Here is a 27,866-nt window from a genome sequence, read left to right on the forward strand (position 1 = left end):
AAATGAGATTGTCCTGATACAATTTCAGCTGGAAATGAAACTGAATTTTCGGATAGTGAAGATTTCATTTAAGAATTCTAATAAAACTGATTAATGTAAATCCTCTGCATTTAAAAATTCTAATAAAACTGATTAATGTAAATCCTCTGCATTTCAGAATTCTAATAAATCTGATTAATGTAAATCCTATGATTCATGTAGGTATTCTTCTGTTATCAGGACCAGATTCAGAAATGTGTGTTTATATGCATGCATTTTTAAATGTAGGTGCTCGTGTGTGCATGTATATATTCTTTATGTATGTATGTGTATACTTTACACATATATGCGCATACATGCATATACACATGCTTACATATCTACAGTGGAACCCCGAGATACGAGTTTAATTCGTTCCAGCATTCTACTGGTATAGCGAATTTCTCGTATCTAGAAACAAGCTTCCCCATTGAAAATAATGGAAATTCAGTTAACCCGTTCCGCACCCCAAAAAATATCAACATTTTAATATCAAGTCAATTTTTCCTAATAAATAACACTGGTAAATAAGATAACAATAGTTTAACTTTGTTACCAACATTTTAACTCCTTCTCATTAATCCACACCAACAACAGCTTCTCAACATCTAGGAGTACTTTTATGGTGCTTGGAAGAAACGATAATTCTTTTGGCTACATCAGTTTCTTAATTTCTTTCTGCTTCATCAGAATAGTATAGATTTTCGATGTTGAAAGGCCGCAAGTCTTCGCCAATTCCGTCACCATGCTTATGTTTATCTATGATTTCTTTCTTGATATCGACGGCCATGGCCTCCTTATTTTCCTTTGCAGCACTATCTGAGGCAACAATCTTCTTGCGAGGCATCTTGAAATAATTATTTTCACGTTAAATGTCAAAACAATTAACTTACAAGTGCACAAACACGTATATAAAAGAACACTGAGTGATCTGTCGAGGGGATTCCCTGAGTTGAGCCGGATAGGGAAATGGCGCCACCCGTACCAACAGCCTGGCTCATTGCTTGTTACTCGAATTAATGCTCGTATTTTGCTCATACTTTCCTCGTATCTCGAGGTTTCATTGTACATTTCTGAATCCCGTCCTAATAACAACTGTTTGCTTAGAATGCACATGAATGTAGACTTGAAATATTTTATATTGCAAACTGCGATGCCATTGTTATCATAATTAAAGATTTTTGCTCTGATTTTGGAGGAATTTACTGATAATACTTTTGATTGTGTATTGGTTTCTGGTTTATTGAAATGTGTAAAATAGCCTGTTAATGCATATACGTAAAGGAGTACCTTTGCCAGTATTGCAACAGAGCTAGAATGAATTATTGTGTTAAATATGTGGAAAATGCATGCTTAAAGTACTGTTATTTTCTAAAAATATTCTGTATGTCTATTTTTTACAAGAAGAAAAAATAGCTAAAAGCTGTTAATTTACTCGTATTTATTAGTCCAAAGGGGCTTTGTCCCTAAAGAACTATTGTTTTTGTTTTGCATTGGTTCACTATAAATATCTGTTTCACTTTTCAAACTGTTCCTACCAAATGTTAGAGTCCCTAGTGTGGGATTAATACTCTCTATCTTAGTGCCCTCTATAACCTATGTTAGGGTTAACCTGTATAACCTACAAGGATTGCCAGTTTAGGCGAGATATCTAGGTAGTCATCATAATACGTACCTTATTTTTTATTATTTTTAAATTAAATTGAAAGTAATAAACTAGTTTTCAAGAATGGAGTTAAACTAGATTTGCATTCAATTCTGGTTTATTGTGTTAATGATGTTTTGCTGTAACAAATATGAATTTTTTGTTTAATAATTTAAAGTGTTTTTTCTAGAGAATGAAGTACTGCCACTAAGGTAAAGGTGCTAACTTGCAAGGTAATTTTCTATTCTACATTAACTCAATCTTTATGTCCTGTTACAGATATATTGGCAGAAATAATGAAAACCTGACATTCAAAAAGAAAAATAATAATGTTGAATGTAGTATATTAGATGGTTAACTGCGGTTTGGCAGCTCATTAATAATCTTACACATATTGAGTACGAATAACTTTGACAATTACCGGTATTTTCAATAGTATAAAATTAGCCAAGAAAGCAGCTTTAGCTTAGCACCGATTTTAAATACAACTCTCTTACCAATATTGGTTTGACGAAGGTAAAATATAATTGAATTTAATAAGTTGGAAATACTGTCTGTCTTTCCATGAGTTAAAAAATAATTTCAAATAAAATTTCTTTTTTCAGTTTTTCATGTTATTTGTTTAATGTTATTGTAATCTGATTTATCATATTTAGTCACATATTCCATCCCTCTTTGCACTATAGTATATAATTCAAAGGACTTATCAGTTTCAGCAATATTTTTTTTACCAGTATACATTTTTACCATAACTCTGTTTCTAAATCATATCCTGAAAAATTAAGGAGTAAAGTACACAAAGAAGGAAAATATGCAAGTAAATAATGGCATTTAGTGTTGTTTATGTGTCTAATATTTGTACTAGATTGTAAAAGTTATAAAATTCTATTAGCTTTTTAAAATTATTTTTTTTAAAATTGAGATGCTTCTTTGCACCCAAATGGTTAAAGCCCTAGTGTGACTTTGGTACTTTGATCTAACTTCTATTCCTAATAAATAATCCAGCTGCATACAGTTTACTCAATTTCTGCCATGTGTAAGGTAAACAATATTAGCTTTTTTTAAATATATCTTTTACAACTATTCCATCAGGTAGATTTCTTTCATATTTTGCCTTAATTGAGTCATCCTGCTAATTAAGAATTTATTAAAGTTAATATGTTAAGTTTTTGTGTGTATAATTCATTTTAAGTATGTGCAAGCAAATGCATACATTAACAGTTACATAGAATTATGTTTTGGGTATCAAATTCAGAAATTTGGGGGCTGTTTTTAGAAGATTTTTTAATGATTTATACTATATTAATATTGGTAAAAAAAATTCTGTGGCTTTTATATGAGAGTATGTATTTTAAAATAGCTGCATGATATGGTAGAGGTAAAAAGCTTCATGTGGATCATAAATTAATATTATGTGGGAATTTTTCATTTATTTAATAAAGAAAATATTCAAGCCACAATTAAAATTTTTTCACTGGATTATTTGCATACAAAGTTTGCAGCAAATATTTCCTGCAACAGAAGTGACAATTTTTATTTTGCCAAGACAGGAAATTTAGTTAGTGTAAGCAGTAACTCTATTTTGAGATGTTAAACAGGAAAGCAAATTTTTGAATTTAAATTGATTTTTGAAGGAAGACTTCATTTAGTCTTGCTATCATTCTACGTGGCTCTTAACTTTTTATGGTATTTATAATTTCATTGTTATTCAGCTTTCTGCTTGCTTAGAATGTAGACTTGAAATATTTTATATTGCAAACTGAGATGCCATTGTTATCATAATTAAAGATTTTTGCTCTGATTTTGGAGGAATTTACTGATAATACTTTTGATTGTGTATTGGTTTCTGGTTTATTGAAATGTGTAAAATAGCCTGTTAATGCATATACATATGTTAATGACATGTATATGTTTATGAAGTATTCTGTTATATGTATATAGTGTTGTGATTAGTTTTCTGCTTACTCTTTATTTAAGAAAAAGTTATCTGTAAGAAAGCGAATATTCTTTACTATATGTAGGAGTAAAATTGAAAAGGCTAATGCAATATAATTAATACAAAATTAAGTTTTTTCTCATGTACTTAAATACAAACATAGCCATTAAAGACTTTCTCAACCTTGCAGTTGTAAACAAATCTTAAGTATTTTTTACTTGAAATTATAGGCATTGTGTAAGGTATATAATTGAAGCTTACTGTGTGATAGTATGAAATTAAATTTTTAAATATGAAATACTCAGTGCATTTTATATGCATCTTTTAATACTTCAACTATATTTAAAAACTGAAAACATCTGAAGTGTGAAATTATTACAAATTTTTCTTTTTCTTGTTTAGGAGCTGTTCTCAAAACATTGGGTGACAAAGAATTCACTTTTACAAAAATCGAGCAGGATATTAAAGACAGCAAACTATAGAACAAATATGGCAAAGCTGCATGAAGTCTATGTGGAATTTTATTATTGAAAAAAATATGCTCTTCAGATTTAATGTTAGTTTTTATTGTTTAACAGTAATTGCAGTTTTCGAATACCTGTAAAATAAACCTAATTCTTAAATTAATTTCATGTGTATTTCTTTTGCAAGTATTACAGTTCATAATACTTCAAACAACTTGAAATTTTATACTTGTTAATTTATGTGGAATATGTTCATAATAATTTTATAATTTAAATAACTCGTCATCATATGAGCATAATCTAAAATGCACAGCATTTGACAACAAATTAATCAAAAATTAGCCAACTTCTAATTGCTTTCTTTTGTCCAGTTGCCTCTTTTTAAATCATTTAATACCATAAAGGTATTTGATGAAAAAAAATAATTGGTATGTGCACATCAACATGTACATTTATAATGATGTTATAGAAAAAGTCACATGAGATAAATATTTAAAAACTTAAATATTCCTAAACAAATTAACTTTTTAAAATTTTATCTGGTATATAAGATAAAATAAAGGACATATTTAGGTAATTTTGAATTTGCATAATTTTATGAACTTATTTATGAAATTAACAGTTACATTGTAAAAGGGAACTTTTTAAAAATACCTCAATAAAGCGTTTCTTTTGTAGAGGTGAACTTTTAGTACTGATCTAATATATTTATTAAGATTTTAAACTGAAAAAGACAACAATAATAGATTATAATACATTGCAAGATTGACTGATAAATGTAAAATTTTTACATATCATAATTATGTGTGTAATTAGTTACTCGATTAACTTGCATGCAAATTAATATTTTCTTTAAAATGTTTGGGATAAACTGAATTTTAATAAATAAATATGTATAGATTTGCGTATTATCTGAAGATATGAATGAAATATTTGTGACATTAAACGTTCATCTTCAAGGAAAATAACAAAGTAAACTATTGGAAAAGGTAAGTTTTTTACAATTTCCTGGTCTATATTTAACAATTTTAAAATTTAGCGCACTCATTCAAATAATCTAAACATATGATGTTTTCTTTTGTGCTACATTCGTTTACTGAATTTGTTAATTAACTATATTAGATAGAAATTAACGTAGATATTCCCTGTATTTTACGGTACAAAAACTTATATATTTGATAATAATTGACCTAAATCTTCCCTATGTTTTCTTTGCATATACGAATGACTTTGGTAAAAATTTAGTCCGATGTCTTCTCCTCTTTACTGTGTATAAGTGCACATTTTTGGTAAAAAATTTGCATAAATCTCCAATTACCTATTTACTGCATTTTTCGTAAAATGTGCTTATTTTAATCTTATTTTTTATATAAATCTATGCAAAAATGTTCTGCATATTATGATTAAAAGATAAAATTAATATCAAATTTTTACATATCCACCTTTTAGGTATGTACAGCAATATGGAATATATATAACTGGAAAATTTAAATGCAAAAAAAATAATTTCTATTCAAAAATTACATAACACTAAAAGGCTGAAAATCACTTTTAATATTTCATTTCAAAGTGACTACAAAATATGCAATAGATTTTGTAAACCTGAGTTCTATGTTTTAAATCAATTAATGCTATCGTTCATTTACATGGCATAAGAAAATGTCCTTCAGAAAAGCAAATAATTTATTTAAAGTGTTATTTAGTAAACAACTGTTTGCTACAGTTTTTTACTAAATTTAAATTTATGAAATGAATTTAGTAAACAAAAATGCAAATGAACGATGGCATTAATTGATTTAAAACACAGAATTGATGTTTACTAAATTTATTGCATATTTTGTAGTCACTTTGAAATGAAATATTAAAAGTAACTATCACAGATGATGAAAAAACGCTAGATAAGGATTCTAGCTCAGAAGACGACTTCCCACAATGTTTTGGAGACAAAACAGTCCGAACAAAAAAATCCCAGACAGGGTATAAAGAAGATTAAATTAGATAATTGTACACAAATCATTTCTCCAGTCATAACTAATAAAGATAACAATGGTACTATTGTGCCGCAGGAAAACACACAAAATACCATTCAAGACTCTGTTATTCCTGAACAACACACTACCTCTGACAATAAGGATATGGATACCACTAATGCTGAGGATTACCTCCGATAATCCTCAAAGAAACACAATTCAAATATAAGGCGTTAACAGGGTTATTCCATCAACATAAATATAAGTTCATAGCACAGAACATAAAAGATGGAGTAAAAGTTATAACATCAGATCCAGAAAGCTATAAAGGAATTGTTAGGATTTTGAAAGAGATGAAAGTGGAGCATCATTCATATATTCCGCGGGAGGATAAGAATCTGAAGGTGGTAATTAATGAGCTACTACTCACGACTGAAATGGATGAAATTAAGGAAAATTTAACAGAATTAAATTATCAGGCTCTTGAAATCAAACAAATGTCACGACGTAGGGGCGGGGAAGTTCAGAAACTCCCATTATACCTTGTTACCTTACCTAAGAATTATAATTCAAAACGAATTTATCACGAACGCTATTTATGCGACCTCAGAGTCAAAATTGTAGAATACAGAGGCCGACAAGGGCCATTACAATGTTCTAGATGTCAGGGTTTTGGCCATACTCAGGCGGGATGTAATTATGTACCAAAATGCGTCAGATGCAGTAAAAATCACTACATAAAATATTTCCTGAGAAGAATAATAAAGATGTTCCCTTAGTTTGTGTAAAATGCGGTGGCAACCACACATCAAGTTTCAAAGGGTGTGAAAAATTCCCCCAAAATAAGTCAGAAAAGCCTAAAACTTATTCTAATAGGGTAAATCAGCTGCTGCAGCACTTTCAACAGGTATCTACACAGATCCAATTAACGAGGACAAAAACGTTTTTACAGATCTAGCTGAATTAGTTTCAGCAATAAAATCCGCTGGTTTTTTCCAGCTCACACTTCAAGTTAAGGACCTAAACAGAAATAATCAGGAAAGCAATGAACCCAACATTACAGATAATGGGCCCACCCAAAATTAATAAAGCTCCTATCCAAATCATGATCTGGAATGCACGTAGCATTCATAATAAAAATGCAGGAATTTCATAATTTCTTACTTACATATTATATTGATGTTGCATTAGTCACCGAAACGTTTGCGAGTCCGTGTTTTAAGATCGCAAACTACAATTGTTACAGGTGCGACAGATTGAGTCACGGAGGTGAGGGGGGTTTCTCTATTAAGTAAAGCACTCTTTACAATCTTGTCTGATAACCGAAGATAGAGGAAATGGCTATGAAGCTGTTACAGCTTCAGTTTTATTACCGTATAGTTTATTTTACTGCATTGTACAATCCTCCACAGACTTCTATCGTTGAGCATAAACTTGCACAGTTATTGCCTAATTCTGAACGCATCATTCTAGCTGGCTATCTGAATGCAAAGAATGTAGAATGGGGCTGCAGGCGCACCAATAGACACGGAGAACTCTTATTTGATTTCATTAATAATTATCCCATATACTTCTATGCTCCAACTGAATATTCTTATCTTCCTGACGATCCGAGAAAAGCAGACATCCTTGATGTAATTCTCACTACCACCTCGATCCCGATTTACTTAGAAGTGAAAGTTGAATACCTCGGATCACGTACCAGTTTTGGCCACGCTTGGTACGAATAAAAATAGTGACGAAACGTTTAAAATTGTAACAGACTAGAATTGTTATCATAACCATCTCATAGAAAATCCTCCTGCTATTAAGCACCTTAAATCGAAATATGATATTGACCATGCAATTGATGTTCTTAACAATAGCATCCTAGGTGCATATAGCAGAGCCACTAAGAAAATTCTTGCAGATAATCACAGCACCAGATTGCCAAGTAGCATTAGAAACATGATTTAACAAAGAAATAAATTACGCAAAAGATGGAACCCTAGAGTTAAGAAAGACTCCAAGAAGACTTAATGCTGGAGTAGCACAGTGATCAATTTTAGGGCCCATCTTATTTTTATTTTATGTAGCGGACTTTCCAAAAATCTGCATAGACGCAAATTTTTATTTAGGATGCTATGCCGATGACACGGCTCTTGCATATAAGTCACACAACCAAGAACTTCCAGACTTCAAGAGAAAATGCCAGAAATCGAGCACTGGTGTACGAAATGGCGTATTGCCATCAACGCACAAAAATCGCAGTTAATTATTATAGGGAAAAAACATTCTAGAAATCCTTTTGAAAACAAACTAAAAATTTTTAACGTGGAAGTGCCGGTTGTAAAAAAGGCTACCTACCTGGGAGTAATTTTAAATAATACATTTACATGGAAAGATCATATCAATAAGGCCAGGTGTAAGACTGCAGCTGCTATTAGAGATCTTATTCCACTGATTGGGAAAAATTCAAAACTGGATTTAAGAAGAAAAAGGCATATTTACACTGCTATAATTAGACCAATTTTTCTTACGCGTCTCCAGCTTTGGCGACCTATTCAAAAAATGACCTCAAGAAATTACAGGTTACACAAAATAAATTTTTAAGACTTACCATGAATGCCCATTTTTTCGTTTTTAATGAAACACTTCGCAGGGATTTGAAAATACAGAATGTCGAGAATTTCCTTCACAATGCAAGTCGTAAATTATTTGATAAAGCAAGAAACTGCTCGCACATGAGTTACTTTAAGGTTTTCGATTACGTCGTGTTTTCAGAGGATGCAAAGATCAGACCTTTAGTGGCCTTCCTCACTCGGGACTCTAATTTTTCAACGTAGTCAGATTTACTTATGCAACATCATCTGTTTTTTCTGTAAATACTGTATATAATTTTATTTAATATTGTACTTTGATATTCTTCGTATTTTTTTGTATGTGTATATATTCACCTATGTTGTATTCTTATATTTTGAAATAATATTGTGTTTGCTTATTTCATGTATTTTCTCCACCTACCCATCATGAACAACATTATTTTAGACACTCCACATCTTGCTGCCTTTCCTGGTCTTTGGCCTTCATGTTCGATTCTCAGCTAGTGACGTCCTGTGGTCACCCCCCTTTTTCTCCAATTCTGATGCCTCCTATCACCCGATCCAGACATATGTATGTCATGCGCCCCTTGGGCATACTAGTCATGAGCTGGACACGTTGCATTTAAATGCAATATCTCGGCACAATTAATAATGAATGAATGTATGAATGAATGGGTTTTCTTCCTCGTCTGAGGCGTTCCTGGCTGTCACCTTGATCACATCCGGCCCAAGGCCCAAGGCGATATTTTCCGGAGTACCTTTGCAACTTAATGCAATTACCTCCACAACTTCGTTAAGAAAACTGAAGTGATTAAGAAAAAGCACTGGCTAAAGGGTGATGAAGGAGACCATTAAGGGTTTACGGGGAAAGAAGTGAATTAGGAGTCCACACTAAGGACGAAAAATTTCTTTCTGCTTTCAACCTGTTTTACCAGATTGAAAGAGAGAGAGGAGATGATTAAAGGCGAATTCCTGAATGCATTGCATTAATGGAATCGGAAAGATTGAAAGACAATCAGCCGGGAAACATAATTTTCCAGGGCTTGGGAATATATTAGGTAATACCAAAGAACCTATAGTGAGAAGAAGTCAAGCTTCGACTGCACTGCAACGCCACGGAGAAAAACTTGAGTCTAAAATGTGTCTTTTTTGACAACTTTACAGGCGTAAATTCAGGTTCCCTGAAATTCATTCACGCATGCACGCTAGAGCCAGAGAGGTTGTCAACAACATCGTAGAAGTCGTCATAGCGCGCCATATTGAACGCTAAGCACGAGGATTTCAGCAATTTTGAACATTTGGAAATGGAAAAAAATAATGAATCACGCTCTAGTGATCCTGCGTGTGAAAGGTACGTAAAAATACCTTTACCTTTACCTTACTCTTATACCTTTTCATAGTAGAATTATTTTTTAATTACCAGAGTTATGTTCAAATCCATTCCATAACATGGGATGGTAATCAAATATCATATGTAATGAACGATTATTAATTAAGTTGGCAAAAGTTTCATTGGAACATTTTATTGAAAAATTATAATTCCTACTGTTAAAGAAATCAGAAGTATTTCGAAAAATCTCTATCAAAGCTTCTTACGCAAAATTAGTATATTTGTATATAATTGCGAGGATAAAATCAAGCAATCATGGATGATTTACTATGATTGCTAATGAACATTATTTCAGTTCTTCATATCCGATCTTTTCTGCAGTTATATGTAATGTATATTGCAACTTCTTCTATTTTCGTTTAACCAGGTATCAATTTTTTAGTTCATGATATTTTCTAATTCTATACATTGAGCATTATTTATAATCAAAGAATCTTTATAATAAACTATTCACAGATATCAATTTTTTGCTACTAAGAACTGCAATATTATCCCAATTTTTAATTATTTTTTAAATTAATTTTTTAATAATTTTTCCAGTTTTAAAAATAAAATTATTAAAGTAAATTAGCTGCATAATTCTGGTGTCATGATATTCATTGGCTCTTTTTTATTTTATTTCAACCTTGCAACTTAAATGTATTCTGTAAATTAATTATTAAATATCCATATTTTATTTTTATATTCTGTACTGATGTGATTTAAATCTTTATAATAATAATTCATTTAGGTTAAATGATCCTTCACCAAAGGCTTATGTGCATTGTGTGGTGTGTAATGCCAATTCTTGGTATTTTCCTGAAAGAAAATTCTTTCGATTTCCTAAAAATCCAGAGAGGTAAAAATTTTATTTTTATTTTAAGTTATAAGTATTTAAAATGCATGAAAATAAGTACAGTATGACAGATGAAGAAATTTTTTTAACTTTCTGTTATTTAAAAAAATTATTCCTTTTCAAATGAAAACGTTATATTCATTAACATACTTTGTGTGATATTCAATATTGCCTTATCTGTTTAGCCTAATTATATATACAATAGTAATAAAATATTTATGTAAATATTACAAAATCGTAGAAGCATTAGTTGAATATATGCATCAGCTAAAATGAATTTTTTCATAAGCAGAATGCTTATAATTTTAGAAAGTATGATGTTAAATTTCAGGGTGGCAAAATTGCTAGTTGGAACCATATCGTATCTTTGTGGGAATTTGATCGTAAAATGCCTCACAGATGTATTCCGAAATTAACAGACCGCCATGTAAATGTGGATTACCTTAGTGCTATGAGTGTAAAATTAGCAGCTCAGGTCTTCAGTCATTCTGTGGCTTCAAGCCTGTGTTACCTTAGTGCACTAAATGGCTTACCCGCATCGGCTAGTCTTACAGCAGATTTCTGTTCAAACATAAATATTTTATTTGACAGTTTGAACAGTAGAACACTTAAGCACTCTAATCCTTTTCTTGCAGGAGTTACCAAGTCATCGATTCACTTAAAAACCTGGAAGGAAAAGATGGATTTCATCAAAGGCATTGAGTTTCAAACAGAAAAAAAAAAAAAATATCTTTCCCAAGTATATTTGGCTGGAAATTAACAATATCAGCAGTTCAGCAGTTAATTCCAGTTCTATTGGAAGATGTACCATTTGTATTAATGTGTCGTTTCACCCAAGATGCCTTGGAAAATTTTTTCTCTGTTGTTAGACGCAGATGTGGAAATAATGACCATCCAACTGCATATGATTTTCAACAGAGGATGAGAATACTAATGGCACAGAATATCATAAGCACAAGTAAGCTATCAAACTGTGAACCTGATAACGATACAGTTTTGATACCTACAGAGTTGCTGACAGTTATCAATAACACTGAGCCTGGAAATGGCAGTGATGTAAATGATATGAAAATTGACTTTGATGATCCCTTATTGGTAGCAAATGAAAATTCTGATACTAGTGCTTGTATTGCAAGTACATCATATGATGTATTTTCACAAAATTCAGCAGCTTATGTTGCTGGATATATTGCTGGAAGGGCATTGAAGCAATTTCCTTGCACTTTATGTAAGAATATTCTTCTTGTTGATAAATCTTTGGGTGAACACACTTACTTTTTGTATTTTAAAGAATTTGATGTAGTGAAAAATGGATTGTGTTACCCCTCACAACAGTTTACATTTACTGTTTGTGAGATGGGTGAAAAATTTGTAACTTTGTTTGATAAAATATGTAGCCAAAAAGATGTGAAATCCAAAATTATATCCCAACTGAAACTAATTGATCATGAATGGCTTACATGCCATTATCATGCAGTAAAAATGTGGGAATATATTGTCAGTTCATATGCTCAGCTTATGATATATTATAAGCTGAAAAGTATAAATAACTGCTTGAAAAACAGACGTAGAGGAAAGAAAAAAATTATTAAATTACACTAAAAAGTCTTATTTGTATATATTATATGTATTATTTGTAAGAAAAATATATTAATGTAAGGAGTATGTGTGAGAAGTTTTTGATTTTGTATTTTTGCTATATTACTATTTGTTGGATTTTAATGTTTTTGTAATGTAATGTAATTTGTTGAATTTTACAAAAGTTCATGTAATTTAATTCTCTCTCTCTCTGTATATATATGAAATTTCTATTTATGTATATATATGAAATTTGGATTTATGTGTGTATCTTCAAATGTAACTTCAGTATCTAAATTGTCTCTAACCTCAGTTAACGAATATAGTTTGTTCCTAGAGGTCATCTGAAATCTTTGTAAACCAAACCTAATTCTCCTTTACGAACTTCTGTAAAATATATTATTGATTCATTCCTTCGCCTCAGATGACTGCAGATTTTAAACTTTTGCATTGGTAACATTTGCACCAGTTTACAATTGAAAAACCAGTGCATATCATTAAATCTAAACTAGAAAGAAACTAGTTCAGTAGTAGAGAAATATACATGTATAAAAAAGAGTTGGTGATATAATTACAAGATAATGAGAAATGAAAAGGGAAGAAATATTGTTATTAATCTTTAAAATGAAATAGAAATAAATCTTGCTGATAGAAAAAAGGGTTACTTTTCCATTATACTCCCGCAAACTTAACAAATATCCTGAATTAATAGAAAATTACGAATTTAAAAAAAAATGTATGTAAGAATTGCATTATATATAATTTTTTAACATTATTTTACAAGGTAAATCGTCAGAAAAATTAAAAAAATTAACATTTATGTAATTTTTCTGTAGCAGTGAAAATATAAGTACCTACATAATAAGGACGTTTGGCTAAATGGGTAAAAAAACTCAGTAAAATAAGGATTAAAAAAATAATCAGTGTTTTTGTTTTTAAATTTCAAAGATAAAAAAATTTTGTGACATTGTTCAAAGCATGTTTTGTCTTTTTGGTACATGCATAGACTCACATTCCACGTTTCACACATGTATCTTCTATGAAGTTTCTTCCTTGTGCTACAAAATATACACTGCCTGGATCTAAATTTCACTGGTATATCCAGTGTTATTTAGTTTCTTTTCATCAGATGACATTTGTGGTTTTTTATGTTAATGGGGAGGGCTTGGTCTTTTTGGCTTTGGTACGGATCATTCGTTTCCCATTCATACTTATTTTATTCATATTTCATCCCAAAATATTCAGAAAATATTTTTAATTTAAATAAAACTTTAAGCGATTTCAATTTTTATTATAGCAAAGTATATTTACATTAAATTTAAACCACAGGAAATAATTTATAAAATCACAATACTAGCTTGGGGAGCAAGTGTGTTGAGGTCAGATAAAACTCTCTGGTAAAAGATCAGTAATCAATCAATTTTCATTCAAAAATTTCGGAAAGAAGAAAAAAAAAATTCGAAAATTGGTGGTTTCAGGGCACGACCACAGCGCGTCAAAGGATTTAGGCATTATATAGAAACAGAAAACTGTCAACTTCTTTAAAATCTCTGGTAATAATTTCTTCCAGATTGAATTCATTGTTTCATTATTTATGTATTACAAGGCTTTGTCCATGAAAATTGAATAATAGAGAATATTAAAACTGCTCATTTTTGTTAGAAGTGACCTCAAAACATGTAGGAAATTCATTTATTGATAGCTTGTATGTTTGTCTTTCGAGACGGTTCTTTTTTTTTTGGTTAGGAAATTTGTTCATCGTGAAACATTTGTAACCTGAGGTTCCACTATGCATTGAGCTGTGTTATGCTAATAAATTTTGACAATAACAATGTTTATTTTTTTTTTTAATTTACATGTGAAAAAAATTCTGAATGCTGTATTTGCTAACATTGCATCCTGCTTTGTATTTTCTTCTCAAGTTTTTTTTTCAACGTATTTAGACATGTAATTTATAGCTATATACAAAGTATAGAGAGATAAAAAAGTGCATTATGTAACTTAAAAGAATACAGTAGACGCTGCTTATTGTGGTCATGGTTAATGTTATTAATTGGATATTGTCATCGATGTGGTGAAGTCTCACTCATTTGTATATGAAAACTTGGAAAATACTTTGTTTATTGTGATCAACAATTCAGTTAATATTGTTTATTGTGGTCAACAATTTAGTTAATATGTCCAGATTCATACAATTGATTTGAATTTTTAAAATTTAACATTAACATTTGATGAAGGATTTTTAAAATTTAACATTGCCAAATTAGATTAAAATAGATTTTAAAAAATTGTCAGGTGACACAGAAATGTTGCGAAGTGTGAGATTAGGTTTCCAAACACCTTGATTTCAACTTTAGTCATTTATTTAAAATCGGGTTTAAAAAAACAACTTTAGTTTGACGTATCCTATGAGGAACTTTATTGATTTTAAGAACATCACACATAAGTCCTTTCTTTTTCAGAAGCCACTCCCCCCCCCTAAAAAAAAATCCTGTAAACACTGATGGCAAATAATGGTTGCATTTTTGCTTAATTTTACACTGGCAGTCTTCAAACAAAGGATGCATTTTTAATTTTAAGATTACGTGTACAGAAGCAGTAAAATAATATCCAGGAACATTATGAGCAGTTCACAAACACATTTTTGCATTTTCTAATTAAAATGCTGTGAAAATACTTGTGTTCTTGATATTTTTAAATTAAATTAGTTAAATTCCATTTCCATTCTGAAGTGCTTTTTTAAAATTAATGTTATTATTCTGCTAATATTATGAAAATAGATATGAAAAAACATGATCACATTAAGTGGCACCTACTATGCAGTGATTTGAAAGTAATATTTGTATGTCTTCTTTGGAAATGTAGTATTTTAATTATTGTTACACCTCTTCATGTGTTCTTTTAAAACTGCTAAATTAATCACTGAATAAATTATAAATAACCATTTGCTTATTACCTTATAAAGTTAGAATTATCTTAAGCAGTATTTCTCACAAATTCTAAAGCATGATGAACAGGCAAGTCTTTGAACTAATATGAAAATATGCAGAGGTTTTCAGATAGTTTTTAAGTTACGTTTTAGGATTGGTAAACAAAGAATAATCTTATCACATATCTTACTTCTTTTCCTTTCAATATGAAATACTTTATGAAGTGCATAATAGGAAATTTATTGCTACAGTATCTCATTCTATACAAAAAGATTCCCATTATTTGAGATTTTATAATAAAAATTTCCTTCTTTTACTAGTTATGCAAATCATTTGAAAATTATCTTAGTACAAAATGCATACCAAGCCATTTGTTATGGATAATATATTAAGACATTGTTTTCCATGTAGATGCTTTTATTTGTGATTTGATGAATGGAAATGCATTATACTGCTCAGACGCCTCAGTTGATGATTTTTCTCATACTCTTACAAACGTGCAGTTTTAAGATTCCTGCATTCAGCACGTTAAAAGATATATTTATTGACATTTTTATGAAAATTTGCAGCATTGCTGTAAGCATTGAATAATGGTGCTTTAACATCATGCATTATTATCATTGGTACAGAATGATTTAGTTTGCTTTTCTTTTTGTAAAATATATTTTCTTTTCAAATTTGCCACCCCTTCCTTTTTTGGGGGGAAAGCAAACAAAGAATTTAATATGGAAAATAATCCCAAAATTTTCACATTCTCTCAAAACTGTTTTTAGTAGCCATAAGTGACAAATTCAGATTGTTTCCAAAACAATATTGACTGAATCTAAAATTTTCAGTCAGATATTGAATGTTTCTTAAAGAACTAACATAGATTGTTTGTTATTATATAGAAGTTATTTTTTAACTATTATCTCTTAATCTCTAATATGTGCTCCTAAACATTGGGTATTACAGAGTTTATTATTTTATGAAAATTACTAATTTACAGAAATATAACCCGTGTGAGATCTAAATATTTAAATTTCAGAATAATTTCATTTCTAAAAGATATATTATTGTTGTAGTTTCTGCCATTAAAGCTATGCTAAGAATGTATGGTAGTATACATTCTTAGCATAGCTTTAACGGTTTCTCTCCTTTTTTTGTCTTTGCTGTTTTTTCTGTATGATAAATCTAAAATTTTATGTATCTCTAAAACAAAAATTTATGAATATTTTACCAAATTTTTTGTTTAAATAGTAGAAAAAAGAATTTCTAATAAAACACATAAATTACAATAAAATTTTAAAATGTATTATTCTTAAAAAACATGAAAATAATTTCATCTAATTATTGTTATACTGTGTTAATTGATATATATCTTTAAAAGTTAGCTCAGAGAAAACTTATTTGAAACAAAAGAGGGAAAAAGTATCAGCGATTGTATGAAAAATCATACATTTGCTTGTTATATATTATGTTATAGTGATTTGATAATTGTGTATCTTAGTATGAAATTTTGTGTAAATAAATTTTTTAATATCTTAATTTATATGTGTTGTCTTTATTTCTTTCAAGCTGAATAAGCAAAAATCTTTAATAAAATTGTATTGAAGAGTGCAACATTTATTTATTTTAAAATTGCTAACGGTTGATATGTATTTCAGACTATTAAATATATAGCCTTTGTGTGCTTTGCCATATCTCAGTAATTCTGTCATATGCAATAACAAACGTTATATTTATTAAATTGCATACATACGTACTACGTGGCATTTAAAATTAAATCATATTTTAAAGCCGTAATTAAACGAAGTATTAAACTAATAGTAACCATTTATGAAATATTTAAGTATTAATATGAATAATTATGAAACAAAAAAGTGGATGTAAAATAAAAAATCATATACTGCAAAGCAAAATTTTCAAAAAAAAAAAAAACAATAGTAAAAGCTAATTATCAATTATCAAATAAAAGATTTACGCTTTCTGCTTCACGAGCGTTTAAAGTAAGATCGATTTTCCGCCTCGACTACACCCTGCGTGTTTGCTTCACCGCATACTGACTTGGATTCGAAATTTGCCTGAGGGCGAGCCAACTGGTTTACATTGTGTCTACGAGAGCTTGCCTTCTTTTCCCCTAGAGTTTCTTTGGTAATACGGAAAGCCGCAGTAATTGCTAATGCCTTGGGGATGGGCTGGGGGGAAGAGAGTCTTGCGACTAAAGCTCGGAGCAGGGGATGGAGGAACGAAAAGAAGGGGGGAAAGAGTTCAAGAGGCGAAAAAGTTCTCCTACCGCCCGTGGCGAAGGAAGAATAGGAGCAACTATTGAAGCGGAAAGAACCGTGAAGAAAGTTAACTGTAAAAAAGACGGAGAAGTTTTAGGATAGTTAAAGGAAGGCAGGCGAGGAAAAGTGTTTTAAATTGAAGAGGAGAGGTGGATTAAAAAAGGGAACGAAATAAAAATAGGGACAGGATTAAACAAAATTACCTGATTGCAGATGATGTCTGAAGATATGCAAGCTTGTATATATGCAGATTGATGGAACAAAAATTCATATAGTAAGAGTGTTTTGAGTAGCATATGAGGGAGCTAGATTTTAAAGATTGGAATATTAATTTAAATTTAAATAATTAAGTATCTTAAGTTGAATAAGATAATATAGAAACGTTAAATCTATTGTGATTCTGACTTTTAATTGTCTGGGCCGTGTTTTAGGAAAAGCTGAGGTCTTGGCAAGTGGAGGAGCATGTTACCTATAGCAGCACGGATATAAAACCGAGAAACGAGGCCAAATTAGGTCCGGCGGGCATGTGGAAGTATAGAAATAGTTAAGGGTCGCCGGGTTAGGCCCGTGAAGTGCTTGTTAATTTAAAGAATTTGTAGAAAGAGTTCCTAGTCAAGCAGACACCTCCGCTTTGGCTTCCTAGGAAAGATGTTATAAGTTCTATCAAGAACGCTCCTAGGTCGCTTAGCTGAGCTGGGCTCAGCTGGATCATAAGCAGGAAGTGAATGCAAGACTGGGTTTTCGATCTGTGTTAATCTATTAAAGAATTTGGCCGAATTTTGCCTGAAAAAGGCGTCAAGGGGAAGAATTTTGAGATCGTTATGAAGCACTTCATTACGGACGAAATAATGAGCGTTTGTCAGGATACGAAGCGTGACGCTCTGGAATACTTGGATTTTCTTTAGATGGCTATTGGCAGCAGTTGACCATACGACGGCTGCATAGGTCAGGATTGGAAGGATGGTACTTTTGTACAGTAGGATCTTGCTATTGAGGGAGAGGTTGCTGGTTCTTTTGAGGAGAGACATCAGTTGGGTTCTTGTTGTTCTTGCTTTGGATATGGCATAATTGATGTGGGTATTCCAGAGCAGCTTCGCATCTAGATGTACTCCCAGATACTTGTAGGAGTCCACCCAGGGTACATTTTCTTCAAATAATCTGAGTGGAGGGAGTTGACTATGGACATTCCTCTTTCTGGAAAAGAAAACTGTGGCGGCACTTTTTGCTACATTAATTTTGATTTTCCAGGTAATGAGCCAGGACTCCAAGTCTGTTAAATACAGCTGTAGGTGATTGAGAGTGGCATGTAATGTTGAGTGCTGTGAAATGATGGCTGTGTCGTCTGCATAGAGTGCTAGATCGACACTTGGTGTTTGTGGTATGTCATTTACATACAAGTTGAAGAGCGTAGCGCTAAGAATTCCTCCCTGAGGCACCCCAGCCAGGATAGGGCGAGGAGAAGAGACAGAATATTTAACTTTAACAGAAAAGGTACGATTAGTGAGGTAAGAGTGCATTATGTGCACAAAATTAGCCGAAATTTCAAGTCGCATGAGCTTGAATAAAATTCCAATATGCCAACATCCGTCGAAAGCCTTTGCTACGTCTAAATAAACAATAGCTGTAGGCTTTCCACTGCGAGATCCTGTATGAATGATTTCAACTACCCTCAGTAGCTGGGCCTGAGTTGAGTGTTTAGCACGAAATCCGAATTGCTGAGGAATAATAATATTTCGGTTTCGGCAGAAATCATTCAGGTATCTAAGCAGTATAGCTTCGTAAATTTTACTAAGTGAAGACAGAAGGCTGATCGGCCTATAATTTTGAGGGACCTTTGGGTCCATTCCAGGTTTTAGAATAGGAATGACTAATGCATTCTTCCAGCTATGAGGATAATATTTTAGCCTTAGCATTGAATTTATCAAAACTGCTAGGTAAAATATGAATTTTACTGGTAAATTTTTAATCATGCGATTAGAAATCCTATCCAGGCCAGGTGCTTTTGCAGGGGTGAGATTTTTGACAAAAGCAGAAATCTCAGTCATTGTTGTGGTGATGGGTTCCTCAGAATTTGTATCTGAGGAGAGAAATTCTTCAACTTGGTGTTGGACTTCATGCGTGTGCTCTGCACAGGAATCGAACATGAGTCCAGTGTTAGGTGAAAATTGTGTTTGAAGGCTGTCTGCTATGCGTTCAGCCTTTTCGGTGTCTGTTAATGCCATCCGGTCGTTGACCGTGCCCATTAGGGGGGGAATGTCGTGTTTTGGTTTGCGAAGCCGTGCGCTAGCAACCCAGAGGCTATTATCAGAAGTCTTTAAGGACTTAAGATAGTTTGCGTATTTTTCGTCTGTGTATTTCTTAATGTCAGACTTGATCTCATTCTGGATTCTTCGCAGTTGCGCTCGAAAGTTTTCCAAACGTGTATTTTGCCAGTCTCTGCGAAGGCGGTTTTTAATTTTGATTTTATCTTTAATGTGATCAGGTAATTTATAATAATTTTGCCTGAATTTGGGTTTGGAAGCAGCTGTAAATGCGCTTCCTAGGGTTTGGTTGAGCCTGTCAATGGCTAAATCAACCTCCTGATTATCGTGAATTTTGATAGGGGGGAGAATACCATTTTCCAAGACATACCGAAAGTTGTCCCAATTTGTGGAGACTTGCGCCGGTAAATTTTGGTTAATTTTGGATGTTTTAAGGGTGAGGTGAACCGGATAATGGTCAGAGGACAATTCCGGAATCACTTCGATCGAATAATCTACTGGAATATTTTTAAATAAGGCCAAATCAATAATGGAAGGAGCACCTAACCCCCCAGGAAACTGGTAATGGGTAGGTGTGTTTGGCGCAATAATTTGGATACGGGCGTCCTGAGCCCAAATTTTGAGTTTGTCGCCATAGTTGTTGGCAGTGACACAATCCCAACTTCTATGACGGGCATTTAAATCTCCTGCGATAATCAGGTTATTTGCAACACCACTTAATTTCCTGAGATCAGAGATAAATGCGGGTCCCTGTCTCGGAGGCATATAGCAGGACGCTACTGCTATTGGGGGACAATTTGGAATATGAATTTTTACTATAGTCGCTTCTAAGGCCTCCAGTGGTGGCGTGGGTATCCTAGAATGTTTTAGGGAGCGTTTTACATAAATGCTAGTACCGCCACTAGCACGAACAGTGTCACTGATGCATACCTGTCTGTCGTTTCGGTAGCAGAAATAATTCGCGATGTTCGCGCTAAGTCCCTCAACCAGATGTGTCTCCTGAACGAGGAAGAGGTCCATGTGATGCTCATTAATAAAATCCCGGACTTCGTGAATCTTCTTCTTGATTCCATTGGCATTCCAGTAGGAGATCAGGAGAGTATCTTCACTAGTTGCACAGTTGAATTTGAAGCCTTTAGTTTAAGAGGCCACAGTATGCCTCGTAAATATAAAATGCTCTCTCAGGCCCCGTGGAGACATTTCGGAGCCTAGGGAGAGCATTTCTAAAAGCTTCAAGGAGGATCTTGTGTTCTATTCCAAACTCCGAGGCAATTTGGAAAACGCTCCGGAGAGTGTCTGTGCAACTGCCATCATCTACAGTTGGGGCTGGAGCCTGGGCCGGTGGTGCTGGCTGGAGGAGAGGACTCTGCTTCTGTGCTGGTTTCGAAGCTTGCTTCAACGCAGATGCTTGCTTCTGTTCCTTAGTAGATGATGGTAGTCCGGGATTTTTCCGTCCGGAAACGACATCACTAAATGAGGGATCCGTGCTGCTAATTGGAGCTTTAACCGGAGCCGGTACAAATTTTGAAATCCCGCTATCCGATCTAATAGGGGGGGTTTTATTTGCTGGGTTTCGGGGACAGTGAAACCAGTTGGCTGCGTGCCGCCCAAGGCAGTTCGCACAGGTGTTGGCTTCCTCCGTGTCTTTGGTGCATTGGTACGCGTAATGCGGGCCGGCGCACCTCAGACACCGGATTGGCAGTGTGCACACTGCGGAACTATGGAAGAAGCCTTGGCAGCGCCAACACTGGCTCGGATCACATCCGGAGGAGTAGGGACGACTTGCAGAAATTTAACAGTAGTTTCCTATTGTAGCGTGTATAATTGTCAAGAAAAAACTGGTTGTAGCACCTCATTTCACAAATTAGAATTTCTACATATTTTTATTTTTCAAATTGAGATTGATTTTTAAAAATTTAGCATACTTATCAAGCATAATTAACATTCTAAATAATTATAAAGTTATTGGATGCTTTCAGGGCTGGATATATTTTTAGCTTTTCCTATGCTTTAAGGAAATTTGTAACTACTTCTTTTAAAAAATAATATTTTAAATCTGAACTAACAGAAAATTTCAAACAAGCAATTTTCTCTTGCAATTTTTATGCTTTTTATTGGTGTAAATAAGTAAAAAATACTAAAATATTTACAAACGAATTTTTGAAAGTTTTGTTTAAAATTCTAAATTGTGCTGCTTTTTTAAAATTATAGATGAGTATTATAGCACAATTTCCATAAAGGAATTTTATTTCAATTATGGGTTAATCTTCGAATTATGGTAACTTGGCGATTTTGTGGCGAAAATTTGGCGACCAACCCTGGTACAGCAACCTGCTAGCTTTTTTTGGAACGCCATTTTGTTTTCACGAAGTAAAGGCTCTTTTTTTTTTTTTTTAACTCAACATTTTTTTCCAACAATCTGCTAGCCGAATTACGCTTATGCTAGATTTTTTATAGAACAAAAGTGCTTAATCATGACGAAGATTAGGTGCGACATTGGGAGAAAGTGCATAATCGTCCACTGCTTGCCGCGTTTTTAAGAATTGCACATACACGTCGACCTATTTTCTCTTAAAAAAACATTCCAGAATTGCACAAAAATGGCATTGCGCACACTCTTGACTTTATCCATGTACACTGCTAAAGTCCTAGCTAGTAATCTTTATCGCCTTACCAAAATGTCGCCAAACTACCTGTTACCATATTCCAAAGATTATCCCAATTATGTTTCATAATACATCATAGAGATAAACACTTTTGGCTCCTTAAAAATTTTTATCCATTTAATTCTAATATTATATTTGTATTTAACCGTAATAATTAATTTTGCTTGTATTTTATAGTGATTATTTTTTAAAATTTATTTTTAGTTCGGCATAAGATTTTTTTTTTATTTACTGTTAATTTAATTTATTAGCCCAAAGGGGCGGTAGCCTAGAAAGGTTGTTAGTTTCAAAGCGGCATTTTGCGCTGTTTTACTATAAATGTCCGTGTCTCCTTGCAAATTGGTGTTACCAAATATTATCGCCCTGTATTATATTTAAAGAAATTAAATATTGAAGAATCTGCATGAATACATGTATGTTTCTCGCATTGTGACAAAAATGACAGTATCTAGAACCATCAAATTTTGAATAATCTAATCCTCCACCCGAACATGGGCATCTGGACGGCAGAATTTCGAATTTGTTTTAATCTATTTCATATTTTGTAAAACTTTAACGAATTTTTGATTAACAAACTCAACCAGTTCAGAGGGAGCACTGTACGGAAAATAATAGTTTTTATCTCCAGTGCGGAAATTCTAAAGATATGCTGTTTTCAAATGTATGTAGTTTACGGGCGAAGAACGTGATATTCAATAAACATAGGTAACACACAAAACGTTAAAAAAACGTTACTTTTGGGCGTAATATAAAATCTGAATGCTTCTAGTTTTTATTTTACCTTTTTTCCCCTTTCATTACACTCAGAAAATTTTATGCTCCGAATTCTATAAATTAATAAAATAAATATTCTACTTTAATGTTAATAATTAAATGATGATATAATCAAATAAATTATTGTTTTGTAATGTTATTATAGTTTTGAAAATCACTGCTGAAAATGGTCATTAAATTTAAAAAAAATTATCAGATCTTGTTTAGTTTTACCTTATTTATTTCAAAGTATCCCGTACTATCAATCTTATTTAATTTTACGTTATTTGTACGCAAAATTAAGTTCATAGATTTTGTGCTTAGAGTTTTTACAGTTTTACCAAAGTAAAGATGTTCGTACAAGAATTACGTGTGAAAAAAGTGCGCGAAATGCAGTAAAAAGTGCTTTAATGAGATATTTTAAATCCTATTTGCAAAAAACTGTGGCTTTTATAATCTCATCACTATACAACGTATCACATTTAATAATTAAAAAGAGTTATGTGATACAAACGCCATAGGTTTCAGTGTTAAAGTAAACCACATCGTCCCTACTCTTTCTTGCCGACATGTCAGTGACGCGCTCCCCGCCCACTGGGTTAGTCTGTATCTCTTATAAGGTCTATGGGTGACAGTCGTTAGTTCTTGGCGTTTGTTTACATTCGTTGCATCAACAGTTTGATTTGATTTGCGTTGTTTATACAACCAGATAAAATAACTGACTATTTTTAAATGAATTTATGTTGTTTTCATACATAACTGTGTCAATCGTAATTCTACGCATTGACGCAATGTCGGGGTTAAGCATTGCGAGCTAAGTAAACTGATACATGCTTCACCGTGAGGAAAGAACTATTTCTCGACAATGATGCAAACATGGAATGAGTGAGTGACATATTTCCTTCAGTGTTATTTAACTGATGCATATGTCTGATGTAATTTAATTGCTATAAAAGTTTATAATTGGGTGCCCCTTGTTTTTTGGCGATTTTTTTTGACGCCAAGAAAGCACAATTTCAAGATGGCCGCTACACAAAACCACAATAGGAAGCCAAAGAATTGTACAAACTCTGTGTCAATGTACACATCGATCTGTTTTCACTTGAAAAAAAATCCAAGAATTCCACAAACTAGGCATTGCGCACTGCCTTAAATTTGTCCATGTACATATCAATTTATTTTCATTTAAATAAAATCAGGAAGCTAAAACTATCATGGTAACCAGAAGTGAGGTTTCATAGCCAAAATTAAAAAAAAATTTTTCGCTAATGGAAGGGGCACCCAATTCTACACTAGAACCGATATAACTAAGTAAACTTACACATGCTTGACCCTGAAGGAAAACAAATCTGTGTATTGTGCTGGAATTTAAATAGCGAAAGATTAAGTAAGATACCCAAGCAGCACCGGAACGTTCCGAAAACGTTCAGAGACCGTGTCATACCGTTCTATAACGGTGTAAAGTGTATTTAGAACGTTTTACATAACGTGCTAAAGTTGTGCGTGTAAAAGCGTTATCACATTAGCTGTTTGTTGCCGGGACAAAACGTTTGCAGCAACAGTTCTGAGAAACGGCCTTTGGCGAAATAGGGTTACCATCTTCACTTGGTAAACAGGCTGAAAGCCAAACAAGAATCAGTTATCGCTCAGATTGGCGAAAGTGACGTTTCCTTTCAAGTGACATTCGCTTCTTCGTGTTGTTTTGTACCGCTCACATGCTTTTCGTTTTAAACTTTATTGTTAGTAATGGAAGATAATAGAAAGGTGATTGCTATCAAGTTAATCACTTTGATCTCTACTCTGGCACTTCATGTAACAGATAAACACACTTCTGGTTATAGCAATCAATTACGTCAGTAATAGCCGAATTCTGTATACACTAAGAATAGTTTAAAAATATGTGCTGGATAAGTCTATTTATCACACATCGCTTATGTGTATTTTTTGTTGTCTGCATTTCAATGAAAATTTGATGGCTCACTGGAAAATTTGTGACCTGGTGAAAGCATTTTCTGACTAACTTTATGGCTCATAATTACTGTTCTGTCCATTCAAACAAACAGACAAAAAAAAAAAAAAAAAAAAAAAAAAAACTTCTATTGTAAGGATCCTAAGTTTTACTAACGTTTATTTTATTTTAAATCTTTACTATCACTTCTTATTTTCTACTTCCGGCCAGAATTAAAAGCTTTAACTTATGCAAATTTGTCTTGCTAACGCCAAGTACTTAAGTTGTGGCTTTTTACCAAGCAAGAGAGAGGAAGGAGTTATTAGAAACAGGCCGCTGGCTATAGTAGTTTTACTCGTTTGCTAGTTGCCTTCAAGGCCAGAGGTTTAGTCCTCTTGATAATCTCAAACGTATCGTAGTTTTAGCAGCTCTCTGTACTATATACGGATTTTTTGTTAAATAACGGCCAATCTTAAAGTTAGGCACTTGTATATTAATCCAAAGTTAGTTTAGTTACAGTTTTAGTTAATATTTTTATATTCTTACGTTCAGACCACAAGTGGTTGGTCTCTGTGTTCCGAAGTTCCGGAAATCGCTGTAAAGATAGAAAAATAAAGGGTTTTGTATACCCTTTCTGTGTGTATTGTCTACTTCACAATTTATTGAACATAACTTGAGTAAGCTCCCTGTTCCGAGTCAGGACAGTTCAAGTTTTCAAGGCAAGTAAAGAGGAACACAAGTCCTGATACTATGACAAAAATCTATATGGCTGATATTTACCTCCTCACAGCCAGCAGATACTATTTAGCAAAATGAAGATCAAATAAAGCATATGAATAAATGAGCAATCAAACATGTGCGAGTTGTTTACTGTCCCATAGAACACTCGGTAATATACCTAAAACACATTAATTATACCAACTCTAGAAATTAGTTCTTCACATCATCAGTTTGTTTTATGGTTTGGTTTATTGAGATTACAGCAAAGCACACTAGGGCTATCTGCCTAAGGGAAGGGATGCCTTCGTGGAGGACTTTCCAAGGGAAACTGGCTCGTATACACCTTACACATGGAGAAAACCACGAAAGCGCCCATGCAGCTAGCCCGTTCGCGGGATTCGAACCTCGGACCGAACCTACCAGTGTTCAGCGACTTTACCGCTCGGCCGCTGGTGGGCTCAGTTTGTTTTATGTGATTACCGCAAAGCATCGACGGATAACAACAGGAGGGATCCTTTTGTAGAAGATTTTTTAAAACTGGCTCGTATACCACTTACAAATGGGGCAAACCAAGGAAACGTCATGTAGCCAGCCCGTTTGCGGCATTCTAACCTGAGACAGAACTACCAGTGTTCAACGAGGCTTCGGCCACTAGTAGGCCCGTGCACTTAATTTGAAAGTGCAATTCATTATGTAAACAGACATGAAGGTGATAATCAGATGTGCACTGTTTTAAGTAATCAAATGTTATAAATGCACAGCTGTTACATTTCTTATTATTTATTGGTCATGTTTTTATTACGTAGATCATACGTATGATATAATTATGAATTTACCCAATAACAAAATGTGTACACTCTTTAGTACTCAAATACTCATAAATTATTTTTCAACTGATTATTACATACCCATAATAATTTGCAAAGAACTGATAACTATAGTTGCTGCCAATTACATAATCGTTATCTGAATTAAAAGCAACTTCAAATAAACTTCTTGGCAATGTTAATTTTTGTATTCATACATACATATATATATATATACACATCTAATAAGTCATCTATTTACATACAGATAGAGAGATGCGATGGTTTAGAAGTTGTTAATATATATTTATTAGTATTAATGTAATGAATAAGATTTATATTAATGAATGTATATACAAATGTTTTTCATCATGCATAATAATAAATCCATAAATTTCCAATGTTTCAATATTTACAATAAAAGTATAGTTTCTAATGTAATTATAATCCAAAAAGTATTTCGTTACTAACATGAAAATAATAGACAAATTTAATGAGTATTCTCATTATTACATAAGCTATGCTTTTCTTTTTTTATACATCTTTTATGCTGTTTAAAATGTGTCACTGATTATGCAATTAACAATTTCAAAGATAATTAATTAGGAGAAAAGCCACGCATATACAAACGGATTTTAAAAAACTATTCATCTTAAATTTAAGAAATAAAATTCTATTATATAACAGTGATAATACACGATCAGCACGAAATACGACAAATTTGGCGAACTTTTGGCGACGAACAATTTGTAAACAAATCCGAACTACAAGAACGTCGTAAAATACTGTCAACTCTGAAATTTCCACGATTATATATTTAATGAATATATAAACATTTAAAAAATGACTCAGGCAGTTGTATTACAACAAAACAGCAATAATTAAATCAGCTTCTATTTCCACCGTCCATCACTTCACAGTGAGAGCCATCGCCATATTGAAAGCTATACCCGTGATCCTTCAGAAGCAGAACTTTCGTCTGATTGGTTGAACGTTCGAGGAACACGTCTCCAGTCGGAACATTTTCGGGAAAGTTTTAAAATGTTGCTCGTAGCCGGGACACGTTCCTCCTAGCTAGACGAAATTCTCGGAAGCCT

At 32.7% G+C, this 27,866-nt stretch overlaps 2 long non-coding RNA genes across 4 annotated transcripts in view; both read left to right on the forward strand.

The window, feature by feature from the left end:
* LOC146999252 (uncharacterized) overlaps positions 1-4,226 on the forward strand; it is a 38,997-nt gene extending 34,771 nt beyond the window's left edge. For both annotated transcript variants that reach the window (XR_015042205.1, XR_015042204.1), the window contains exons 2-3: positions 1,854-1,896; positions 4,002-4,226. This is a non-coding gene — a long non-coding RNA (uncharacterized LOC146999252). The remainder of the gene's footprint in view (positions 1-1,853; positions 1,897-4,001) is intronic.
* A 5,608-nt stretch (positions 4,227-9,834) lies between these two features.
* LOC146999253 (uncharacterized) overlaps positions 9,835-27,866 on the forward strand; it is a 44,420-nt gene continuing 26,388 nt past the window's right edge. Inside the window, exons 1-3 of one of the 2 annotated variants that reach the window (XR_015042206.1) lie at positions 9,835-9,966; positions 10,736-10,843; positions 11,476-15,099. This is a non-coding gene — a long non-coding RNA (uncharacterized LOC146999253). Of the gene's footprint in view, positions 9,967-10,735; positions 10,844-11,475; positions 15,100-27,866 lie in introns of those variants that run through there. The other variant, XR_015042208.1, reaches the window with a different exon arrangement.

Source organism: Stegodyphus dumicola, chromosome 1, assembly GCF_044657685.1.
Source record: "Stegodyphus dumicola isolate Sdum_Otavi_A_Nest chromosome 1, ASM4465768v1".
Classification (NCBI taxonomy): Eukaryota; Metazoa; Arthropoda; class Arachnida; order Araneae; family Eresidae; genus Stegodyphus; species Stegodyphus dumicola.